Below are 5,971 nucleotides of genomic sequence, written 5' to 3' on the forward strand. Positions count from 1 at the left end.
TGTAGGGTCAGTCACAGTGGTCAGGTATTCTGCCGCTGTGTACTCTCTGTGTAGGGTCAGTCACAGTGGTCAGGTATTCTGCCGCTGTGTACTCACTGTTTAGGGTCAGTCACAGTGGTCAGGTATTCTGCCGCTGTGTACTCTCTGTGTAGGGTCAGTCACCGTGGTCAGGTATTCTGCCACTGTGTACTCTCTGTTTAGGGCCAGTCACAGTGGTCAGGTATTCTGCCGCTGTGTACTCTCTGTTTAGGGTCAGTCACAGTGGTCAGGTATTCTGCCACTGTGTACTCTCTGTTTAGGGTCAGTCACAGTGGTCAGGTATTCTGCCGCTGTGTACTCTCTGTGTAGGGTCAGTCACAGTGGTCAGGTATTCTGCCACTGTGTACTCTCTGTTTAGGGTCAGTCACAGTGGTCAGGTATTCTGCCGCTGTGTACTCTCTGTGTAGGGTCAGTCACAGTGGTCAGGTATTCTGCCGCTGTGTACTCTCTGTTTAGGGTCAGTCAGTGGTCAGGTATTCTGCCGCTGTGTACTCTCTGTTTAGGGTCAGTCACAGTGGTCAGGTATTCTGCCACTGTGTACTCTCTGTTTAGGGTCAGTCACAGTGGTCAGGTATTCTGCCGCTGTGTCTCTCTGTGTAGGGTCAGTCACAGTGGTCAGGTATTCTGCCGCTGTGTACTCTCTGTGTAGGGTCAGTCACAGTAGTCAGGTATTCTGCCGCTGTGTACTCTCTGTTTAGGGTCAGTCAGTGGTCAGGTATTCTGCCACTGTGTACTCTCTGTTTAGGGTCAGTCACAGTGGTCAGGTATTCTGCCACTGTGTACTCTCTGTTTAGGGTCAGTCACAGTGGTCAGGTATTCTGCCGCTGTGTACTCTCTGTTTAGGGTCAGTCACAGTGGTCAGGTATTCTGCCGCTGTGTACTCTCTGTTTAGGGTCAGTCACAGTGGTCAGGTATTCTGCCACTGTGTCCTCTCTGTTTAGGGTCAGTCACAGTGGTCAGGTATTCTGCCGCTGTGTACTCTCTGTTTAGGGTCAGTCACAGTGGTCAGGTATTCTGCCACTGTGTCCTCTCTGTTTAGGGTCAGTCACAGTGGTCAGGTATTCTGCCGCTGTGTACTCTCTGTGTAGGGCCAGTCACAGTGGTCAGGTATTCTGCCACTGTGTACTCTCTGTGTAGGGTCAGTCACAGTGGTCAGGTATTCTGCCACTGTGTACTCTCTGTTTAGGGTCAGTCACAGTGGTCAGGTATTCTGCCGCTGTGTCTCTCTGTTTAGGGTCAGTCACAGTGGTCAGGTATTCTGCCACTGTGTACTCTCTGTTTAGGGTCAGTCACAGTGGTCAGGTATTCTGCCGCTGTGTACTCTCTGTTTAGGGTCAGTCACAGTGGTCAGGTATTCTGCCACTGTGTACTCTCTGTTTAGGGTCAGTCACAGTGGTCAGGTATTCTGCCGCTGTGTACTCTCTGTTTAGGGTCAGTCACAGTGGTCAGGTATTCTGCCGCTGTGTACTCTCTGTGTAGGGCCAGTCACAGTGGTCAGGTATTCTGCCACTGTGTACTCTCTGTGTAGGGTCAGTCACAGTGGTCAGGTATTCTGCCACTGTGTACTCTCTGTTTAGGGTCAGTCACAGTGGTCAGGTATTCTGCCGCTGTGTCTCTCTGTTTAGGGTCAGTCACAGTGGTCAGGTATTCTGCCACTGTGTACTCTCTGTTTAGGGTCAGTCACAGTGGTCAGGTATTCTGCCGCTGTGTACTCTCTGTTTAGGGTCAGTCACAGTGGTCAGGTATTCTGCCACTGTGTACTCTCTGTTTAGGGTCAGTCACAGTGGTCAGGTATTCTGCCACTGTGTACTCTCTGTTTAGGGTCAGTCACAGTGGTCAGGTATTCTGCCGCTGTGTCCTCTCTGTTTAGGGTCAGTCACAGTGGTCAGGTATTCTGCCGCTGTGTCCTCTCTGTTTAGGGTCAGTCACAGTGGTCAGGTATTCTGCCGCTGTGTACTCTCTGTTTAGGGTCAGTCACAGTGGTCAGGTATTCTGCCGCTGTGTACTCTCTGTTTAGGGTCAGTCACAGTGGTCAGGTATTCTGCCACTGTGTACTCTCTGTGTAGGGTCAGTCACAGTGGTCAGGTATTCTGCCGCTGTGTACTCTCTGTGTAGGGCCAGTCACAGTGGTCAGGTATTCTGCCGCTGTGTACTCTCTGTTTAGGGTCAGTCACAGTGGTCAGGTATTCTGCCGCTGTGTCCTCTCTGTTTAGGGTCAGTCACAGTGGTCAGGTATTCTGCCGCTGTGTACTCTCTGTTTAGGGTCAGTCACAGTGGTCAGGTATTCTGCCGCTGTGTACTCTCTGTTTAGGGTCAGTCACAGTGGTCAGGTATTCTGCCGCTGTGTACTCTCTGTTTAGGGTCAGTCACAGTGGTCAGGTATTCTGCCGCTGTGTACTCTCTGTTTAGGGTCAGTCACAGTGGTCAGGTATTCTGCCGCTGTGTACTCTCTGTTTAGGGCCAGTCACAGTGGTCAGGTATTCTGCCGCTGTGTACTCTCTGTTTAGGGCCAGTCACAGTGGTCAGGTATTCTGCCGCTGTGTACTCTCTGTTTAGGGTCAGTCACAGTGGTCAGGTATTCTGCCACTGTGTCCTCTCTGTTTAGGGTCAGTCAGTGGTCAGGTATTCTGCCACTGTGTACTCTCTGTTTAGGGTCAGTCACAGTGGTCAGGTATTCTGCCACTGTGTACTCTCTGTTTAGGGTCAGTCACAGTGGTCAGGTATTCTGCCACTCTGTACTCTCTGTTTAGGGCCAGTCACAGTGGTCAGGTATTCTGCCACTGTGTACTCTCTGTTTAGGGTCAGTCACAGTGGTCAGGTATTCTGCCGCTGTGTACTCTCTGTTTAGGGTCAGTCACAGTGGTCAGGTATTCTGCCACTGTGTCCTCTCTGTTTAGGGTCAGTCAGTGGTCAGGTATTCTGCCACTGTCTACTCTCTGTTTAGGGTCAGTCACAGTGGTCAGGTATTCTGCCACTGTGTACTCTCTGTTTAGGGTCAGTCACAGTGGTCAGGTATTCTGCCGCTGTGTATTCTCTGTGTAGGGCCAGTCACAGTGGTCAGGTATTCTGCCACTGTGTATTCTCTGTTTAGGGCCAGTCACAGTGGTCAGGTATTCTGCCACTGTGTATTCTCTGTTTAGGGTCAGTCACAGTGGTCAGGTATTCTGCCACTGTGTCCTCTCTGTGTAGGGTCAGTCACAGTGGTCAGGTATTCTGCCACTGTGTACTCTCTGTTTAGGGTCAGTCACAGTGGTCAGGTATTCTGCCGCTGTGTACTCTCTGTTTAGGGTCAGTCACAGTGGTCAGGTATTCTGCCGCTGTGTACTCTCTGTTTAGGGTCAGTCACAGTGGTCAGGTATTCTGCCACTGTGTACTCTCTGTGTAGGGTCAGTCACAGTGGTCAGGTATTCTGCCACTGTGTACTCTCTGTTTAGGGTCAGTCACAGTGGTCAGGTATTCTGCCGCTGTGTACTCTCTGTTTAGGGTCAGTCACAGTGGTCAGGTATTCTGCCGCTGTGTACTCTCTGTTTAGGGTCAGTCACAGTGGTCAGGTATTCTGCCACTGTGTACTCTCTGTTTAGGGTCAGTCACAGTGGTCAGGTATTCTGCCACTGTGTACTCTCTGTTTAGGGTCAGTCACAGTGGTCAGGTATTCTGCCGCTGTGTACTCTCTGTTTAGGGCCAGTCACAGTGGTCAGGTATTCTGCCACTGTATACTCTCTGTTTAGGGTCAGTCACAGTGGTCAGGTATTCTGCCGCTGTGTACTCTCTGTTTAGGGTCAGTCACAGTGGTCAGGTATTCTGCCACTGTGTACTCTCTGTGTAGGGCCAGTCACAGTGGTCAGGTATTCTGCCACTGTGTACTCTCTGTTTAGGGTCAGTCACAGTGGTCAGGTATTCTGCCGCTGTGTACTCTCTGTTTAGGGTCAGTCACAGTGGTCAGGTATTCTGCCGCTGTGTACTCTCTGTTTAGGGTCAGTCACAGTGGTCAGGTATTCTGCCGCTGTGTACTCTCTGTTTAGGGTCAGTCACAGTGGTCAGGTATTCTGCCACTGTGTAATCTCTGTTTAGGGTCAGTCACAGTGGTCAGGTATTCTGCCACTGTGTACTCTCTGTTTAGGGTCAGTCACAGTGGTCAAGTATTCTGCCACTGTGTACTCTCTGTGTAGGGTCAGTCACAGTGGTCAGGTATTCTGCCACTGTGTACTCTCTGTGTAGGGTCAGTCACAGTGGTCAGGTATTCTGCCACTGTGTACTCTCTGTTTAGGGTCAGTCACAGTGGTCAGGTATTCTGCCACTGTGTACTCTCTTTTTAGGGTCAGTCACAGTGGTCAGGTATTCTGCCACTGTGTACTCTCTGTTTAGGGTCAGTCACAGTGGTCAGGTATTCTGCCACTGTGTACTCTCTGTTTAGGGCCAGTCACAGTGGTCAGGTATTCTGCCGCTGTGTACTCTCTGTTTAGGGTCAGTCACAGTGGTCAGGTATTCTGCCACTGTGTCCTCTCTGTTTAGGGTCAGTCAGTGGTCAGGTATTCTGCCACTGTCTACTCTCTGTTTAGGGTCAGTCACAGTGGTCAGGTATTCTGCCACTGTGTACTCTCTGTTTAGGGTCAGTCACAGTGGTCAGGTATTCTGCCGCTGTGTATTCTCTGTGTAGGGCCAGTCACAGTGGTCAGGTATTCTGCCACTGTGTATTCTCTGTTTAGGGCCAGTCACAGTGGTCAGGTATTCTGCCACTGTGTATTCTCTGTTTAGGGTCAGTCACAGTGGTCAGGTATTCTGCCACTGTGTCCTCTCTGTGTAGGGTCAGTCACAGTGGTCAGGTATTCTGCCACTGTGTACTCTCTGTTTAGGGTCAGTCACAGTGGTCAGGTATTCTGCCGCTGTGTACTCTCTGTTTAGGGTCAGTCACAGTGGTCAGGTATTCTGCCGCTGTGTACTCTCTGTTTAGGGTCAGTCACAGTGGTCAGGTATTCTGCCACTGTGTACTCTCTGTGTAGGGTCAGTCACAGTGGTCAGGTATTCTGCCACTGTGTACTCTCTGTTTAGGGTCAGTCACAGTGGTCAGGTATTCTGCCACTGTGTACTCTCTGTTTAGGGTCAGTCACAGTGGTCAGGTATTCTGCCGCTGTGTACTCTCTGTTTAGGGTCAGTCACAGTGGTCAGGTATTCTGCCACTGTGTACTCTCTGTTTAGGGTCAGTCACAGTGGTCAGGTATTCTGCCACTGTGTACTCTCTGTTTAGGGTCAGTCACAGTGGTCAGGTATTCTGCCGCTGTGTACTCTCTGTTTAGGGCCAGTCACAGTGGTCAGGTATTCTGCCACTGTGTACTCTCTGTTTAGGGTCAGTCACAGTGGTCAGGTATTCTGCCGCTGTGTACTCTCTGTTTAGGGTCAGTCACAGTGGTCAGGTATTCTGCCACTGTGTACTCTCTGTTTAGGGTCAGTCACAGTGGTCAGGTATTCTGCTACTGTTTACTCTCTGTTTAGGGTCAGTCACAGTGGTCAGGTATTCTACCACTGTGTACTCTCTGTTTAGGGTCAGTCACAGTGGTCAGGTATTCTGCCACTGTGTCCTCTCTGTTTAGGGTCAGTCACAGTGGTCAGGTATTCTGCCACTGTGTACTCTCTGTTTAGGGTCAGTCACAGTGGTCAGGTATTCTGCCACTGTGTACTCTCTGTTTAGGGTCAGTCACAGTGGTCAGGTATTCTGCCACTGTGTACTCTCTGTTTAGGGTCAGTCACAGTGGTCAGGTATTCTGCCACTGTGTCCTCTCTGTTTAGGGTCAGTCACAGTGGTCAGGTATTCTGCCACTGTGTACTCTCTGTTTAGGGTCAGTCACAGTGGTCAGGTATTCTGCCACTGTGTACTCTCTGTTTAGGGTCAGTCACAGTGGTCAGGTATTCTGCCGCTGTGTACTCTCTGTTTAGG

This window comes from Oncorhynchus kisutch, unplaced genomic scaffold, assembly GCF_002021735.2.
Source record: "Oncorhynchus kisutch isolate 150728-3 unplaced genomic scaffold, Okis_V2 scaffold3815, whole genome shotgun sequence".
NCBI lineage: Eukaryota > Metazoa > Chordata > Actinopteri > Salmoniformes > Salmonidae > Oncorhynchus > Oncorhynchus kisutch.